Source organism: Varroa destructor, unplaced genomic scaffold, assembly GCF_002443255.2.
Source record: "Varroa destructor unplaced genomic scaffold, Vdes_3.0 BEIS01000007.1, whole genome shotgun sequence".
Taxonomy (NCBI): domain Eukaryota; kingdom Metazoa; phylum Arthropoda; class Arachnida; order Mesostigmata; family Varroidae; genus Varroa; species Varroa destructor.
Window position 1 is genome coordinate 620,032 of NW_019211460.1, and position 20,311 is coordinate 640,342.

At 40.9% G+C, this 20,311-nt stretch overlaps 1 protein-coding gene and 1 long non-coding RNA gene across 10 annotated transcripts in view; one reads left to right on the plus strand and one right to left on the minus strand.

Moving 5' to 3' along the window:
- LOC111254421 (uncharacterized) overlaps positions 1-20,311 on the minus strand; it is a 60,364-nt gene that overhangs the window by 35,201 nt on the left and 4,852 nt on the right. The window lies entirely within an intron of this gene.
- On the plus strand, positions 2,864-20,305 carry LOC111254423 (uncharacterized). Of its 8 annotated transcripts, none has more exons than XR_015317678.1 (4): positions 2,916-2,930; positions 11,017-11,145; positions 13,647-13,782; positions 14,471-15,425. It is a non-coding gene; the product is annotated as an uncharacterized LOC111254423 (long non-coding RNA). The 8 variants fall into 8 exon arrangements; XR_015317679.1 differs by having other exon boundaries at positions 11,071-11,145; XR_015317676.1 differs by lacking the exon at positions 11,017-11,145 and having other exon boundaries at positions 2,864-2,930.

Below are 20,311 nucleotides of genomic sequence, written 5' to 3' on the forward strand. Positions count from 1 at the left end.
GCTACAACAGCACTTCTTAGAGCAACTACGGCTTTCAGCGCATCAGAAGAATGAGGAACTCTATTTCTAATAGAAGATCGTCGATTCGCTCTCAAATACAACTCTGATCGTTTCATATAATAGTAATAAATATATGGTAAATATCACGTCAACCACACTAACCCCATTCCAGTTATACAAAAACCCCTTTGGCCCTATCATTCCCCTGTTCAATCTAGTAGTGATCGCTGCTACAGCAGCCTCTAACAGGATGATATCTGGTGTATATAGTCGTCATCCGGAAGGTTCTCGTCGCATATTCATCGCGAGCGCCTATCGGCGCTGTGCACCTTGCTACTGCCTGCCTCAGTCCTGTTCCACTAATGCCACCCTCTGACCTTCATTTGAATTCATCATTGTCCTATTATTATTAGTGTTGTTTTAATTTGTTTGTATTTTATTAAAACCATGTTTTAGCGTAATAAACGATGTCCATTGCTAGGTGATGAACATATGGAGTTGTTTACTTTTTTACCCCACTATGTGGTGCACAAATAGCGAAACGGTGGAAAATGATCAAATGGCTTATTCTGATTGTGTGTATAACCTTTTCAGTAGCGTAAATCCTGTATTTATGCACTTAATCTAATAAAACTTCTCCGCTTCCACGGGAGCATGTCAGTAGCGAGGGTCACGACCGCTAAAGGAGTAGAAAAAAAACAAAAAAAAACATTACAAACAATATTTACGAAGTAATAGCTATTGTAGGTGCAGCAGCCGTAGCATGAATAAAAGCGGGATAGCCAGTTTAAACGACCCAAGATGATGAGATACCTTCCTTTAAATTTTTTCCGCTTTACGGGAGGGTGGATCAGACTTCGGGGGCTTATCATTCCTGCTACGACTATGGTTACGCCCAAGAACTTTTTTCTGTCATCGTCGTGCATACCTTCGATCACTTGTATCGTCACTGTTGTTATTGCTACTTTCGTTGCTGTCGTCGTCGTTGTCTGCTTACAACTGGTGGAGTCCACCCATTCGAGGAACAACCAGTAAGCTGTGTGCACCCGACGACTCCATGCGCCTGTGAGAATAACCGCTCGTCGTCGCTTGTGTCTATCGGCAGACAATTTTTTCTCGCGGGCCCAATAAGACGCCATTGTTGGGATTACCTTCGTAATTCGTGTATCGTCTTTTTTCAGGGTAGTTATGTATCTGTATCTATCTGTTCCTCGACTTTCGTTTACCGATGCTCATGGCAAGCCTGAAAATTTCTCTGACTTCTGTGTTGGATTCTGTTGGCGAGAAGTTAGTCACAGTTCCGTCAACTGTTTTATATATGTCTGTATGTATATATAGTACGAAAACGAATTTGGGAGGAGGTAGGGGAGCGGGAGGTAGTGGGGTTGACTGTCCGCCCCGCACAGTATGTAACCGCGTGAGTGCTAGTAGAACTGTTTGAACAGGAAAACCAGAAGTTCTAAACCGTACTAGCCGTAGTCATAACAGCAGATAACAATCGTCATTCTGATTCGATCATATCGATGATGGCACTGATGGTGATACTCAACACTAGTACTGAAGTAACATCAAAACCGGCAGCCGTGCCCCGTCTCATCAGTTAGATATACATTAATATGTGTACGGCGTTGAATGGGTGGGTGCAAACAAATGCCCCTTGATGGCATAACGCAATACAAACACGCGTCCACATAATAATATTTGGCATGAAATAGTAATAAATCCCTTAGTGACTGTAGTAGAGAAGGCACCGACCAGAGCCTTCGATTTGTAGATCTTTACGAAGTAACAACGTACTCGGCTGTGCCGCTAAACTGCTCATACGTCATAGAATAACTATTCCTGTATGTACGCAGGAGAATATAATTCAGTGCATTCACAACTGGATGAGGTAGCTGCCAGCTTCGTTACAGAGCGGTGACTTCGGTGATGCCATTGGTGGTAATGGTTTCTCCTTGTACTGTAGCCCTTAAATATTTCGAGCTTTCTGTCCGGCACCATCGTTCACTCCATCGGACCGCTGGCTTTCGACAGGAAACAACGTGTGTTTACGCCCAAGTTCGAACCTAGACCTATCACTCCTATGTCGCCGAGTTCCGTAAGAAGCTTGTATCAGCAATGCAATACGCTCAATTGCTAACAATTGTACTCTTTGTACAAAGCAATCGTATTTTATTTCGCCTACGCGTAAGAGTAGACGCCCCATCTGGTTGAAACAGGGAAACCTTCCAAAGATTGGTAATATTAAAATTTTCACTCAGGCACAGATCCAACCGCATAGGGTTACTAGACACTGACATGTTGAGAATACCGAGCCTGCAACTCGCCCGATACGTGTACATCGTACTGTACGATTGCTCAATATAGGAAGTAACTTTGTGCATATAATTGTGTGTATCGTTAAAGTTTCTCCGTGTTCGCAAATCAAGTTTTAGCCGGGAAATTTTACGATAACAATTATGACCTATAACAATAGTACTAGCATCAAACATAAGTATCAGTAAGTCACCATCATCATAATAAACATTTGATTGGTAAGCGCTGACTCAGCACTAACGACTTCGACGGATTTAGCCCTCACTGCCCTAACCCTGTACATGACGCGTTTTGACGTTGCAGCCTAAGACTGAGATCAGCAGTTTCATTCATGATACGACGACATGGACCGATGACTATTCAGCTTCGATGTAGCTAGAACGTACGGTCGTACGAGCAGTGGAACACTATGAGACATAGTGAGTTAACACATTTCTGCCGGTGAGTCACCACCAAAAAATAGCGGAAAATCCCTTCAGCTAACCCTCAGAGATCGTGCTGACTTCAAAACGCGCGACCTCATCATTGCGCGGAGTTACGCACAGCACTCAATCAATGGGCAATGACTCACCATCCGAAGTGTCTTCGCGAATGGCAGCCGCGTCACAAAACCGGTAAGAATCTCGTATTGATGACTAAGATGCGCGTGCCATTAACTTTTATCTCGTACACGTATACTTAATTACGGATCTACGGGCCAAAGCAAATTGAGTAGTCGTAGTAAAAGTGACGGTACTGCTCGTTATACTGAATCAGCAAAAAGCAGAAGAGGAAACAATGTGTTAATGATAATAGCGATGGGGACCGATGAAATGAATCTTGGACTTCACGGAGTTCCGGTTTGACGTTTAACATAGTTCGAGTTTTATAGTGCGCGTGACTCATAACCTTAGAAATGGAAATTTATTGAATCGTCGGGATCGAGAAAGAACTTGGGTATTATGACTCGCTTTAAGAGTTTCCACTATACATCAAATTCGCACAGTACTTGAATTGATCAGAAAATTTGCCCTTTTATATTTTTTTTGGGTCATCAATGAGTCATTGAAGTAATTCAGATAGCACAGGTAGATGAGGTACCTTAATAATGGTGCTGGGTGTCCTGTTTTGTATTGAACTAGTTTTCGAAGGGAAGAAGCTTAAACTTACCGACCGAGAAGACCTTGCATTTAACTCCTCGTTCCTCCACCGAAGGACATGTATACACTAGATCCAACATATTTTTATGCAAATTATCAGATAGTTTTTCGCTTTCTCATACGTGCGAATATACTGCGGCTGAGTACAGTCGTGTTTAACAGATATTCAATAAATGAAAGTAAATAAATTGATTTTTAATATTTATGGGCAATAGAAAAAGATATGTCTGGCTTATATACGTTTAGCATGTTAGCGGTGGACCTCTCTGTTGAGTATGAAGAGTACGTTGGTGGCTTCTGCGGGTCTTCGTTCGTACCAGTATAGAATACTATTTGGTATTCTCATGTAGTGCGTCTATAGCGAGTTATGTAAGATAAACCGGATGATAAAGCCAAAATGGTAGAATCCAACAAATTGCAACGATCGATCGCTTTCTGCAACGCTTCAAACACTTCGCTTCAGTGAGCAGAAGACAAACTCTGTCCGACAAAACTTTGCTCTTCCTTCTAACGTCACAGAAACGTTCACGTGTTCCATCGCGGATTTTTGTGTCGAGTGAATGTTGTTTTACCAAGAGCTTAACGGATCCCAGGATATGCGATGTTTATTGTCTCCTACGCAGTTGCACTGGGGGCTTTTTTGTTCCCGTCTTGAGCAGCCAGCTGTTTGGCAAAGCTACGACTAAATTCATCATATGGTAGGAGCAGCTGGAGATTGTTTCAGTTGATTTTTATCGATCTGTGTAGCGACCCAATCTGATGATACGTATGCCGCCGAATCGCTAGTGCAGCTGCTGCTCGTCTTGGCCATTATTCGAGTCAATACAAGCTCCTCCTGAAATTATTTAATGAAAAGACGCAGATACTTTAACGCCTGGGTCGAGCTGAACAGAATATCAACCGCCTGTTGTTAAGTTTCCCAATGAGATCAGGAGAAACGCACTGTGTAAGAAGGATATGTGTAAGTTACGATGCCTGAAACATTCAAAATACAAACTACAGTAAACTTTAACCTAAATCAAAGTTCGGTAGACCCTCGCAGTGCATACGATCCACGTTTAATCTAAAGGCTTAGGGTTTGTTCTGGTTAATTGTAATCCTCGCTATTTCTATTTCCTCTGCGTAGCGCTCAACGGTCGAGATTTTTGTAAGCTCGGCTTAATGATTTGATACATCATTAATATTTCATATATTTTTAACAGTTATTCATTACAGATATTATGATGTTAATTGCCATCATGTGATCATCTGTTATTTTGTCTCTATTTAATGTCGATTAAGTTGCGGTTGTACACGCCATTGCTATATTCATTAGAGGAAGTAGTCATTATCCTCTACAATTCCAACGGGAAACAACGAACAATTTGTTATTTCCAACTCGCGTTCAGCGGATGCGAAAAAATAACTTCAATCAGTGGTAAGTGGTAGCACCCGGATCAAGATGTCCGGAAGACAGTCCCAAATAACTATGAACGTATGCTGTCAGCATGGGATTTGTAGGCAGCCATTTTTATTGGAAGCAACGACATGTTAGGGAATGAGGCAGACGGTGAAGAAACGATTATATAGGATCTTCAGCGGCTGAAGACACTAGCACAGGCGCCATTGCCAGTTCTATGAAATTCTCCGCAAGTCTTGCCTTCAATAATCGACCGCCAGTCGCAGACTCCCCTTGATGCACACCCGCAATTTCTCTTTTGCGTCAACATAGTACTCGATGTTGAATGCTGCTGATCATAATGATAATCATGTTGTTGTTCGTAAAAGCAGCAAGTGATGGCGTCGACGCCAATAGACCACCTTCTGGCCACGTTCGGACTTCAGGGCTGCCAAATCGAGTTTCATCTTCAGTATAGAAAGACCGCTATCTATTCCATCTGTCTGGCTGTTCGTCGTCTTTCTGCCAGTCAGTTTTTCTGCCTCGGTGTTGACCGTTGTTTTGCTAAAATAACGCGCGTCGTGTAACCGAAAAATGCCTCACGTCGTAGCGATTTCTGCTACGCCGTAATTCGCAGGGAGACACCGATAATTTAGTCGAGTTTGTCATTAGTATTAGTCTTACGCGTGAACTCCTTAATCATGTGAACTAAACAATCGCCGTACTACAGCCGGGCCAGTCGAGCCACTGCAGACAGATTAACATCATCGGACTCCCTTCTCCTCCGGCTCCCCTTTTATCAGCGTAGCAGCGCGTCCAAACGCTCATTTGTGGGTCGTGGGCTAGATAGCCCCTTACTGACCATACCATCACGATTGCTCTACAACGCCACGATAATAATAATATATACATAACAATAACGTTAATGATAAGAGGAGGCAGAAGCGATGCGCAACGTCGATTTTTGATTACCGAAAACGTCGTCGACTTCGGCGCGCATTGCTGGCGCGTGTCTCAACGGTATTTAAACAATAGTATATAATGCAGGCTTTTGAGCAAGGTAACTGGAAAAATTCTGCGCGAAAACGTATCCATCGCAGCGATGATCTTTTACAGTAACTGTTAGAACGAAAATGACAGTACGGCGGTATATGTATCCATCATCGTAACGGCCAACACGGAAACGTTTCGTTTAGGTATAAGGTTTAGACGTTTAACTTTAAGGTCGACAACACGATACAATATATCCATCAATTTTGATGGATTCTACCACCGCAGCATTTTCAAAACAACACACTGATACCTATAGTGGAATTGCAAAGTTTACGGTATTTTCCTGACGTTCGTACGTTGCCTTTTTCATTCTACCGTAAGTGTAATAGGTGAATATTTGCAAGCCGAAAAATCAAAGACAGAAAGCGTTCGATCGAAATCCTGCGGCTATAAGTCTGCGGCTTTCGAGTGACTCGTTACGGCTTCATAACAACTCCTTATCCTTAGCACGTACTTGTACTATGAATGCATGTCCTGTTATCAGCGTCTTGAAAAGCATCCGTTAAAAAACGAGCCATAATTCAAATAATATTTCATCACAGCTAATGAACAAGGAGGGAGAAGTGCTAGATGATAGAATGGGATGACATAGGTCAACAAATAATTAGGATTTTCTTTATGTCGTACATAATTCCTGTGGCGGAAATTTTCCGTAGCATCGTATACGCTACGCCTGATATAACTGAGCCGAAAGCGTTCAGATTCAACCGGTTTTTGCGATATAGGCCATGAAGAGCTTGCTTTTCTTCTTTCCTTTCACCTTTAACGGTGCTCGTATCACAGCCTATTTAAACCAATAGATCAAGGAATCAATAATGCTCCGACTTATATCGAACTGATACAGTATTAAACTATTATCAGACAGTGCAGCACGTCTTTTTATCATCGCAATTACAAGAATTAATCACTTAACCGCGTCTTTTATACCCGCGGCCTATCAGCTGCCACGCAGGCTACAAGCGAACAGATTCATTCATAAATAGCGATCATATCTACCACGTTAGCGAAACTTTCCGAAAGACAACAAAGCACAATAAGCAGAGAGGAGACAAACAGGATTTTCAGTACTGTGAATCCTGGGCAAACGGGAGTCATCTTATTACGACAGAATATTCAGGCGAACACGAATACGAGGCAGGTATCGTTATCGAGCGAATGGCAGGCATCCGTTGACCCCTATGTTTTTCATCCCCTTTCGCTTCAGAATATTACCTCCGAGATCGTTTCGGATAGCGTTCCCTCAGCGGCAAGCTTTAACGAACAGTGTTAGGCTTCAACATCTACATACTGTTGGCAGAACAGACACCACCAACTCAAGCAGAATTAGTTGCTGGGCTATTGGACGGGACTTAATTTGATTCGGACGTTCGCCAAAAGCCATAAAGTAACAGTAAGCCGACAGCAATAGCAATATCTCTACTGGTACAACTTAATAGTTGCAAAAGACCAAGGTAAAACGGAATTATAATAAAATATTGACGTACGGTATTGCTTCATAGCAAAGCGCTTCGTACAATTTCTATAAGGTAGACAAAGCATACTGGCTTTCTGTTCCCCTCATACGGAAACAAATAAACGTTTCAAAGGAAACAACCTCTATGAGCAGAGTATAAAGATCAACTAGGGTTAAGCGTGCAACCTCCTTTAACTTTGTGCTAAGGAGTATCACTAGGAGTTTTCGAACGGTTATTTTTGCTAGATTGCATGGGCTACAGCAATAAATTACCTGCATCGCCTGCCTATTCTCCTATTAGCAGAGATGGCGGGATCATCAATACGCATTACATTGTTTAAACGAGCATTGAACTCCACCATAAACCTAAGAAGGTGTTTTCATTTAATGAACTGCGCAGTAGCTAAGACAAGAGGCTTAGCGGCACCACGCTTTCTGCCAGGACCCGTCCAAAATAGCACAACTGACCTTTGGCAGACCTTAAAGTGGTAAATATTCATTATTTTTTTTCGTTGCCTATCATAAGCCCTCGTGTTGTTTACATAGAAGAGTGTACTAAATCCTCGAGAGCACAATAGAGGTATTGCTGCCGACGCAAGAGCCAAAAGTCATTCGAAGGACGAATTGAGACTCCCGATTCTTTTACATAAATATAACTATAACTATCATAACACTATTTTTAAACTGAAGACGCACAAAACCCAGAGTAATTTAGAAAACACGTGTTTTTTTTTCCCCCTACACATATTAAAACTTTTAATACACATAACGTTCAAATGGTTGTACAGAACTAGACTTGTGTCAGATTGTGGCGGATTAACTCTACGAAAAATGGACCCCCGTAAGTATTTCAATAGTATCATCTCAATGTCGTATACCTGTTTTTCACTGGCACTAAATATTATGCGACATTACGTTTGCCGACAAGATAAACTTTGTCTTTTATGCTCGAACAATCTCACTTTTATCCACTATGTGTCTTCCTTTACTTAAAACGTTATGAGACAAAATTTTCTAGATACAGAGAATTGACTGGGCCGTCCTTAAAACCTTCGTCGATTTAATGAATTAGCTGGTTTCCAGTAAAACGCAAAAAATCGTAATCGAACTACTTTGGGCCTCTTGCTCTGCTACTGAAACAAAATTTTATTTATCGCAAGGTTACTAGCGATCGTCTTTACATATTCTAGGATAATCGGTTAATTTTTATCTTTTACGGATGTTACCGTCGGGCGGATGCTATTACCTCTAACGACTGAGCTCGATTCAGAGTGAGTTTCCCATTAGTGTCTGTCTGGGTTTCTTGCAGAACCCAGGTCCACTGTTGTCAGGGCCCTATTGTGAAGCCCATTGATCGTACGAACTGACTGACATTTAGATATCGAAATTAGAAAAAATATATTTTGTTCGCCGTTTTCTTCGCGAAGCTCGCAGGCTGTATAAACTGAGCGCGACAGCTATCTGTTATCCAATTCCTGTTTTTTGATAAGGTAGTCGAGTGCATGGTGCGATTACCCATACGGTAATCACAAGTACTTGCCAGTTTACAAGCTCTAATAGAACAAAGATTTTTTACTTATAAACGGTGCTACATAGAGATAATTGATGATTAACTGAATACTGGCTGTTTATTGTATCGTTACCTAAGTTGTAGCAGTCTTTCTTTGGGAATGAGTTTATTAAGTCAAAGGCTTTCCAAGGGTTTTCTGAACAGCCTTGCCTTACATTTGTATGCCATTCCCATTTACGTTTCCTAAGAACAACAAGACATCTACATGCACCGTTTCCGGTCGTATCATGCACAAAGTTCAGTGCTCGACTCAGTTCCCAGGGATTGGTTACCTTACCGTTTTCTTCTAATATCTGAGACTATGACTATAGCCATAATTAGAGGAAGAGGAAAAGCTGATCCAGTTATTTGCGTCTCGAAAATGGCCACACATTTGGGGATCATCTTAGCGTAGTACAACACATCGGATTCTATATAGTTAATTATAGAGCTGATTATGATAAAAAGCATATAAGATAACCGATAAACTAATGAGGCTGTCATAAGGGTAGAAGCGCGTCTAGGGTTTCTGCCAGCCTTGCTGAAAAAGTTCCGAAAGCGGGTTTGAGGGAAGATTTTCTAGCTAATAAATAGGACTTCTATATATAGCTTTTATTATAATGATAAAATTACTCATATTCAACCGATATTTATATTATATGAAATCCTAAGAACGTCTCGAATGTAGCATGAGGCGGTCTAAAGCAATTTGTAGAATTCCGTGCCCGGGCTTTATTTACTCTATACCGATGGGCAAGCATATCAATTGATGCCTAAATTCATTAGTAGTCCTTCTTCGAGTTAGGCTCGACCACTTTTTGTAAGCCATACAGAAATGTGTACACGGCGTACTATCAATTTGCTGGGCCTTTGTTGTACGATTATGCAACCGATAAACTTCGATAATTCTTATTAAATGCGCTTCATCGCGGAATCAGCAAAACAACACAATAGAACATTATCACTGAACTAACGACGATCCGTTAGTAACTGGAACTAGCCACTGAAACCTCCCTCCTGCTTGGCGGAAAGCTAAAACTTTTTTAACCGTGATAAAATTGGACCCTAATTGGGTACGGCCTTAGTGCAATGCCGTTGTTTCTTCTGCGACTCATAACCAACGAATAGAAAATTGTCAATATTCACATACGTTTCCAAGAGACCCAGAGCTGGATATCACCAGGCGGAAAAATCACAGAAGTAACCGGTTTATCGAATATTTTTTTTGTCACACCATGAGCAAATACTGTTTCAGGCGTCAGGTATATTTAGTGCGTATAGCTAGATCTCTAGCAAACAACCGATTTTTTTGGACTTGTGGAATTATTTAATAGAGAAGGTAAGAATTGTTATCTAATGAGAGAAATAAGTGGCCTGAAGCCTTTATCCGTCCGCTAGTGTTCACCGAGCTTAAGGGAATTCCCAGCACACAGATACATATACATGTGTGTCTGTGTGTGTATTCGTATGAAAAACCCAGTACACAATTTAACATTAGACATTCTCAATACGGAAACGGTAGTTTGAATTCGCTTTTTCCAATTGAGCCATATAATAAGCTGCTTGAAACGTTGACGTCCGATACAAGATCTGCGCTACTCAATATCCATAAAACAATGTATCTGTATCACCCTTAAGCGTATCATTGCGGATACCTGCTTGAGCAGTGATAGATTTGACATAGACCGCTTATATATATATATATATATGACTTTATGTAATTTACAATCGCTTTGGTAGTACGAGATTAGTGAATGGCACCGCCAGCTTAAATCGCAAACCCAGTGCACCCAGTACAAAACAGTGTAAAGGACCCACAAAATCACGTTTATGATAGAATTACACTGAATACGTGTGACGAAAGGCGTCACTCAGTTATTTTCCAATATCTAGCCCCATTTTGTTTTTGTATCAAATAATATAAATAACAATAGGTAATACAATCTGATGTTGCTTGTACATATATGAATCGTGTGGCCATTATAATTTGTGCCTATAGTGAGGCTGTTAATTGCGTTGATTCATCACCCCTGACCTTTCGACTGAAGGTTAACGAGCGTTCAAATAAAGCTTAGCTCCGAAACACACATACCAAAATACTAATTAAAATCTAATCACGATTTTAAAGAATTAACAGATTTTACAATCACTTCTTCTCTGCCGTCGGATCATCATTGTTCAGAAGAATCCCAATAGAGGATACAAGAACAGCTAACGAAAGATGTCAGCGTGTCCTTACCTGAGAATGAAGGCCAAGGTGCGTGCATAATCGAAGTACTTATTATTTTAATAGTACCTTTGAAATATCTCGTACAAGGTCAGGTTGAGTTTTTACCTATTTATTTTTATTCCTCGTACCCAATGAGTACGATATTTTAAGCTATATATATACATATATATACGTACATACATAAATGCTGTAGATGAAGTGCTACAGTGGGGAACTTGATAATCTTATATATTGCTGTGCTTTGAACTATTGAGCCAGTACCACAATCATGAACTCGATATTCGCTAAAAGGTTCCACTACCTGCAAGGCATCTAAGAACCAGGCCGTTCCACTATTGAAACATAGTGTTTCGATGGCGGAACGGCCTGGCTGGTGCGGAGCAAACCCAAGGTTAACAGGCAACTTAGGCTCCGATCACTCAAATCATCTCATCAAATTGAGATTGTCCCTGTTTGGTATCAAAGTTTAGGTTAAGAAAGAGCGCCTAATAAAAGGCTTACAAAAACAGTCGCAGAAATCAGCCCAAGCAACTATAAAATATAACCGATGTACGTTTTCTACCACTGGATCAGTTTGAGTTCCTTGTTGAGAGTATCGCAAGTTACGGAACGATTTATCTTGAAAAATAAATTAATTAACTCCTAATTATTTGATTATTTGTATTTGATGATATTATAAACTATCCAGGAAGTAAATATCCGACCATTGTATCTAGCGTGGAGGGATCACCAGCTGATTTTTGCTTGTTCCTAGCAGATGTATTATATCAAAAAATCGCGCCTGGCTTTTCTTCAATGCAGGGTTCGCTCTCTTAAAGAAAGCGGGATCATCGTAAATCACAGACCACAATCATAATTGACAAACACTCCGATAAAAAAAACAACAACTACTACGCAGTTAATGGCGTTGCTGCGAGCTATACGTAATACGTTTTGTTTCTTGTTTTACCAAAAAATCGAAGCTCATTTAGTATTCTGTACATATAAGTATTAGCATACCGTTTTACTCTGATACGCGAGAGCTTGAATAAATATAAGCGGATCGAGCGTAACTATACTACCATAAGAACGTATAGGAAATGGAAGGTTATCCTGCAAAAGGATCCAAGGGAGTTTATGCCCCGTAAAGTTCGGTGAGCCCTCAAACTATACTCAAAGATTTCAGCTAGGTTGACTAATGTAAGATGGGGTCACAACACTCGTCCCCGTGATCGCTAAGTAGGCGACGTATTTTCCTGCTAATCTTAGGGACATGTGGTGACCCGGCTTTGAATACAAGCATGGACAGACTTCGTTTTATGCTGGTAACCAGCCATCCTATGGAATGCCCACCCCAATAGACTCGAAACATAGAGGGGCCACAATACTTGAGTATTATATGAAATAGTGATGCCAGTCTTCAGATCGGACAGGGCAAGCTTTGGGGCGGGTTTTTAGGCCTTTAAGACTTATTATGAAAGATAAACCAGTTTTTCCGAGCCTTTTGTTAGATGTGACGTGTGAAAGCCAGTAGGCATTTGTATACATTGGTAGAAAAATGAAATACACTCGAAAACTCTTCAGAAATCATTGAAAGGAGAGCTCCTAAAGGAAAGTGGCTCTGGGCTACCCTGAGCTAAGATGAATGCTTTTTTTAGAATTGTTTTAACACATTTTGACTCATCGCGCTTTTATATCTTGATGACAGATTCTGAAGGAGTATTCAAGCATAAAAGTTTGGGCTGATTTTATTTCCAGTAAAGGATCATCATGCCCAGTACTGATTGGCCATAGCTTCTAAGCCGTTGGACTGGGACAAATCGCCTTCTGTTCTATTAAGTAGTCCTTGGTTAACAAAAATTCAAAGTCTATAGATGGAAAATCTAAGAATTCATGACACTTCAGGTAAAGCAACTTTTAGATTTGGGGAAAAACTGTTCCTGTGGTTCGGGTTAGATACCTCCACAGTATGAAATGACGAGCAATAATGAAATTACATCGGGTAAAAAGTTACAAGCTTTGTTTTTTTATTATAGCTTATTTCACGTGACAATACTTTGCTATTGCAAACGTGTCACTAGAACATGGCTCTCGTCACGAGTTATAAGCGCTAATAGCGCGTAGACATTCTAATGACCAGTAAGTCCGTTATCCGCCGCTTCCGCCACTGTCGGAACTATCACTCTTGTGAACACCATCATTGTTAGCCGTCGTCGTCCGCGTCGGGGCTAAGGGATGACGTGAGTAACGGAAAATATGATAAGTATAGCATCTATCGACAAGGTATATTAGACCGAACGGTGCCATTACAAGAGCTACTGTACGAGCTCATACGCCCTCTTTCTCTCTGTGCGTGATAGAAGCCCGCCCGCTATTTTAGCTGGCCAGTAACCAAACAGCGGACATTTGCCAATGCTCCTGTTACGGTAATGACTATGTCGGCTGCTTAATTTGGTTCCGACGAATTTAGAGGATTTATTATTAAAGAAAGGCAGTAAGCCAAAGACCTTCGTTTGTAAAACAGCAGCTATTTTGATTTGTATTTTCAGCGGACCTGGTTGGATCAACATATTGCGTTGCCTACACACACGTAAAAATTCTCCATCAAATCAACCACGTAGAGGGTTCTGTGCCTCTTAACATGGTACTATGCGGCGAGATCGTGTAGATGATTGAGACTAACTTGTAAGTGAGAATAGTTTAATTAACATTCCTTCCAGTAAGTCGTTAATTTTACCGTCGTTAGATAGACATGAGCGGTATTGGTATAGGCATCGCAGATTATCATTAATTTGATGAGACAGGAAAAAAATAGTTATTTGTCTTTTTTGCAGCCAGGCTGAAGCCTCCCGTACTGGGAACGGCTGAAGTGTGTGCCACAACGGTAACTTCATTTATTAGGCTTCATAACTTGAATGGTATCAAATAGGACTTAGTCATTACATCTGTCCACATAGCTATTTTTGTTGTCACAACCCAGGACAGCTTCACTACGACACACGAAAGGGGGTTGTGCTCTCGTATGTAAATATTAATACAGTAATACGTATGTTGTATGAGCAAGCCACTTTGGGCCACGGTGATTAAGAAATTCCTCTGAGTAAAAATCTGAAGCATAATCATCCGCTGATGATTCTAATGAAAGCGCGATTCTTGCACTTGGTCTTAACTTCGGTCAGAAAGATCAATATCGAACGTCGAGAAAAACAGTATTAAATTCAATGTTTTAGTGTCTAACGAGGTGATGACATCGTTAGAAATTAATCTGCTTTAGGGAGTAAATTTTACGCCTTTGATCAGGAATTAAGTTTTCAGGCTTATTCTTTCCCATCTCCGACTGCTTACGTCCCCTTTCTATTCTGTTCTGTTCCAGTCTAGAGAAACAGTACCATAAAGCCCCACAAGACGGCACTCGTTTATTTGTCGTATACCAAATGATGACACTGGTTCCAAAGTACAGCCGGGCTCTTGGTCTCCCTGGCTGGCGCGAGAACAACAGTTCGTGAAAGGTATATAGCTACGTCTACTGCTTACTATAATTTTTTTGATGTTTTCATGTGGTGTCAATATAAATAGCTAGCGCCCTCCAGCGACCCTTTTTTCTTCTACGTTGCTGGTCCGGACACGAAGATGCAGCGATTTTATGGGGATATCGCGCCAATGATAACGACGATAGTGGTGATGGTCATGAAGATAATACACGCATTGATAATCTATTCGATGCGGGTAGGAAGGGCATAACCACAGTGTATTATATGGTGGATGAATGTTTAAGTATCTAGAACATAGTCTGTTTGCAACGAACAAAAAAAACTTGCCATTAATTGCCAAGAGCCCAAATAACTTAGTAAAAAAATAAGCAAATAAGATTTGTTTTATGGTCCACGAGCTCTACGGTGTAGATGTTTGTTGTGTATACGTTTAGTTAGTTGGCAAGAAGCATAAGCTCGTAATACTTGATAAATAATTATCTCGAGTGGAACTGTATTTGTAACGTAACTGCGAACTGTGTTTGTTTTCAAGTGAAATTAATTTATTTAGCTATAGGCGGCTGGCTCAGAGAGTTACCATGGAAAAGTATTTGCGCCGAGTTCTTACTTCTGTTATATTTCGTCCAGCTTAACTGACGCTTTTCAGTGATGGAAAATTATCTCCTATATACTATATGCATCTGTGATTCTCAATAATGGTGCTACCGGCTCAACAAAGCGGCACGTATCTGTGCGGACGTATGAAGGAAATGCTCCTTATATCAGAATATAGACATAGTTCACTGTCGGCCGAAAAGCAGTAATAAAACAAAGCATGATTTGACTCTCATCTGAGAATGGAAGCGTCTGTTGCATAAGAGTCGCACCGTCCCGGCGGGCAAACGAAATTTTATACGTCTTCGTCTCGTCGAAAGACCAAGAACACGTTTCAGTCTCTGAGGGAGTAAATGGAAGACGATGATATCGTTCGAAACCTGGGAAGACTGAAATTTTCATAACTGCTATTTACAAAAGGTCTAAAGATAAGAAATTGAGATATTGTCTTTTTCCTAACACGTACTCATACTGTTTTATATTTCCGGTTCCTCGATGATACAATATAGACTACTTCGCTACTCCATCTACTTTATTGAAGCACAGTTAACCATCAAATCCTTCACGTCCTCTTTTTTTGATTCGCATTATTTAATTTGCAAAACATATTTTTAATTGACAATTATCTCAGTATTACTAACAACTGAATTTTCTATTGGTATCATAAAGCCTGAGTGTATGGAGCGTGCATCGCAATTCATTGTTTTTTTCCACGGCACATGGATATACTGGTACAACGGTGTGGTACAACGCGCCGCAGTCTTTGTCGGGAGTAATTTTTACCTAAAATAGATTGAATTCGACTGTTAATTATCGAGCCATTAACTATATGAACAAATACGGCTATACGGCTGTCACGGAACCAAGTTCAAGGTTACACGCTAAAAAATAGAACTTACCTTCAAAGTTTTACCAGCAATTTGGCTTTTGATCTCGACATCGACAAGATACGATAACGAAACTTCAATGAGCGCTATCTTACTGTGATATTTAAAAGGTGCTTAACATCAGTGTATCGGCTAGCGTCCATTGATAGACTACTGACTTCTCTTCTATACGTATAGCCCTGAACATACTTCATGCAAACGACAAATATGAAAGCGTCGTAGTACGTATCGTCGTACAGTAAAACACGACGCCGTTTTACTGCTCGCAGCGTGTGACTGCAGCCGCCACAGCCGCTACCAAATCTCCGGGCTCGCGCACCGCATAAAAACCAAACATCACGCTACAACAATGGCGATCCACTGCGAAAGCCGCCGAACGATCCCGAGCCAGCGGTAGACGCTGCAAAAGATCTGTTGGACTTCAATGGCTCGTGTAGAAAATCAGTCGTAATTCAACAACGCTACAACGAATGTACATAGATACACGTGCGCATGTATATCAATGCAAGAGGGAGAGGGGACCGCAGGTACCAGTTGCAGCAGACGAAAACGGCGCGCCCTCTGGGAGTTTGACGGAAAAGTTGAAATTTCTTCTTTTGTCTTGTCGTCGTTGTTATTGTTAGCCGACAGAATCTATGCGCCATTACGTTTGTCTGTTGCAACCGATAGGCGATGGCAGTTACTGTGGCCGGCGGTACAGCTGTTGTCCGGCGATTTTCGCCCCCAAATCTGACCGCAACGGGGGGAAATGCTGCGCGGTCGAATAGTCTTTTACGCCATTGTGTTGCTCTTGCGAATGCCCGCTGTGATCCCTGCTAGAAATTACGAGCAGCAGCAGCAGCAGCAAAAAAGAAGAGGACGAACAACCAAAACGTGTGCGTGCGTGAATGTTCGCGTATATACGTGTGTGTGTGTTTTTACAGGTGTACGTGCAGAAGTGCAGACACACAGACAGACAGCAGACAAACGAGCCAGTCTAAATGAGCGGTTGTCTGTTCCATCGTTTCAACAGGATTAAGGATATTTATAGATAGATACACGGGTATAACAATGGGCACATGGTAGGTTCATGGAGTCAACAGGAAAACAGGAGGGTATCGGAGTACAATGAAAAAAGGCGACACTGTCTAAAGATTGCGATACAGTGGCAAAACGAGTAGTAAATGGCATATCTCCTATGATTTCATATGTGATCTCTACTTGCATTTTTTGTTTGTTTTCTTTTAAGAGTCCTGGTTCGGAATCATGCGCCTCTATATGTACGTGTTGCTTAATAGCTTGATTCCTATATAATTTAGTCTAGGATTCGGAACCTCATTGGTCGTTTGGGCTACCGTACCGCCTGATCAGGTGCGCCACTAATCCTACCTGAAAGTGAGGTACGCGCCACGATATCGCTGTTTTTCTGTATATTGAATAAGATCAGCTGCACAGCTAGCCACGTCTCGAGCCTAGTTACGTGTTCCTAAATAGGAACTTGTACATTGAACGTATATGAAATACGAATATGTATACATGCCTTAATCCCTTACCGTGTTACAAATGCTTGTAGACACCTTAATATAGCTGCAACTTTATCGATAATTCCGTTTTCCATTTACTTTAATAACATTGTCATTGACTATTATATCCTGGCTATTTATTCTCATCGTTCTTCAATGGTAAGACTGTTCCGCTTAACGCTACGCTAGGTTACTTTTCCTTTTGCCGTTAAAACTGCTACTCTTTATACGCGTCTGTGTGCGGCTATATCGCTAACATCTGTTATTTTACATATATCTGCGCTCGGAATCATACCAGCAGCGGCACCGGCATACTCGGCAGCGTCAGCTGCTTTAGCGCCAATGGGAAAAAACCGATTTTTTTTTACTTCTTTGATCTCGATAAAAGACGAATTTTCAGAAGCCAGTAAAGAAAAAAGAATTGAAGCTAGAAGCACTTAAGTGCGTATTTTCACAGAGTTATTTTAGTGTTTCGCCGATTGAAGAACATTGCCCACCTATTGTTCTATATAGATAAATCTATGTATTGAACGTAGAAATGTAATATTTGTGATATCTGACTTTAGGCCGATAGGACCTCATGACTTCTAAGAATTCTTTGGTTACTTTTAGCAGCATTGACACGTCGACTGTTTTTTGAGGTTTGCCTCTTGTATTTTTGCCGCCGTGAAGAATTAAATGTACTAATTTACGTTGTTTGCCGAGCAGCATCTACCCTTACTTAATATTACTATCGCTACCTGAGGTTATCATTGTGCCTAAAGAAGGACTGAGAAAATTTTCAAAAAACAACCTACAAGGGAAGAGATATTTAATTTAATCCGTTCGGGTCCCACAAGTGACAATGATATATGAATGACACGGTCTGTCAAACTTATCGTAACCCTTTCAATTAAACAAGTAAAATTAGTGTCCCCCTAATCCGATTACGAGATTCTCCCCTTGACCAATTGCGTACTAAAATCAACATCCTTCGGCCTTCTAAATATACCCTTCACATATCTTGCCCTATTATACCAGATTTTTCTGTCTATTCCTTCTTCAAGCAAGACGTTGATTTGCTTCCTATACATCACCAATTGCCCAATTAAGTATACAGAGACAAACTTAATAGAGCAGACAGGCTGAAGTTTTTGTCCACACGCAACCCTGGCCCTCGTTCAGCCCAGCTTCCTTATTCGTTTACCACCGATGCCTAGCTATGAGATTTTTTCTTTATTGCCAAGATCACTGAAAACCCCATTCTCAACTATGCACAAGCAGCGTTGGGCGATAGTAAGTGCGAAAGTAAAGTGCGAAAACGTGGGAACGTTTTCCCCACAGACGTCATAGTTTATTGTTTAGGTCTTCAAAGAATTTGCTCATTGCTCGCACTCAGCTAGCTTTGAAAATAACCAACTGTCAATGAATTTTTGTTTAATCCTCGGGTAAGCCTCACGTTATTAGGATTACACAGTGAGAAGTATATTTCACGACTATGCACCCTTTCTAAACGCTGCTCGGTTGATGATCTCAAAGATACAAACCAAAACAATTATTATATAAACAGTTAATTTCCCGAAAATTGTATTTATGTGAGTCACTATGCTAGTCATGCAGCCACGTAGAGCGTCCTAAGACATCTGTTAAGACGAAAATACCCGAGAAGCTTTGATGTCGTACACAAAAAGTCTACAAGGGATCATAGGTGCACGGAATGTATTTGTTTTCGTATTAAAATTGTCAATTTCCAAATTAGGAGCTCGGCATAGATAAACTGCGTCACCATAAACAGAGAGAAAATACTCTAATTTTTCTTCAGGTTAAAATCGTTATGCTGTTAAAATGCTTTTCACTGCGTTTTAACGACATCACTTGTTGTTGGTCAAGAGAACAGACAGTGGAATACGATGTGGCCGAGTAGAAAGATGCCCACGTTCACCGTCGTCATCGCCACGGCGACTATGGCTTCAAATCGGAGTGAAAAGTTATCTATTTATTCACGGCTCTGTAAAGCACCTTCTTTCAGTAACAACAACAGACAGACAGACAGACTGATAGCATTTACTTCAATTTTTCATCGGTCACCCTCGAAAGGACCGAAAGTGTCATTCATGAAACACATGCGCACCCAAATGTGCTGAAGAAACGAAACGTTCCACGAACACCATTACCGCCAACGTGGCCCCCAGCATGATGATGCTGATGATCATGAGAACGTCGAAAATCATCATAATCATCACAGGCATTGCCACCATCATGACCATCAATAAAATAGCGCTCCGTATAGAGACAGAGTGGCATTGGTGGCGTGAGAGGAAGCACCAGAGAATGCTGACAGTAATATATGCCGTCACAAGTCGCCATAGCAAAAAAAAATTGTCTTATTGACAGATATAATCGTGTATTAATTGACAGGGAGGGATAGAAATACACTATGAACATGCAACGAATGAGGGAGCGTTATAGAAGGCACATTAGGCCGAGAACCTCATAGGTTCAACGTCGTTAATAAGGAAAAGAAAAAAAAATGGTGTAAAAGCCGATTATGGACCAAAACTGTTTATCTTAGATAAGTAAAAAGTTACTAATTCCTAGAGCTAAATGCAGTTCAAACACTGCAATTGGTTTATTCTGTGATCGAGTTCAACTGAAAGACTAACGACGATATATGTTGCAAGCATAAACGTACGTCTCTTCAGAAGTGAATCTTAATGAGACCGTTTTTCGAATAGTCGATCTCGGAGTCAGGAACCTACAT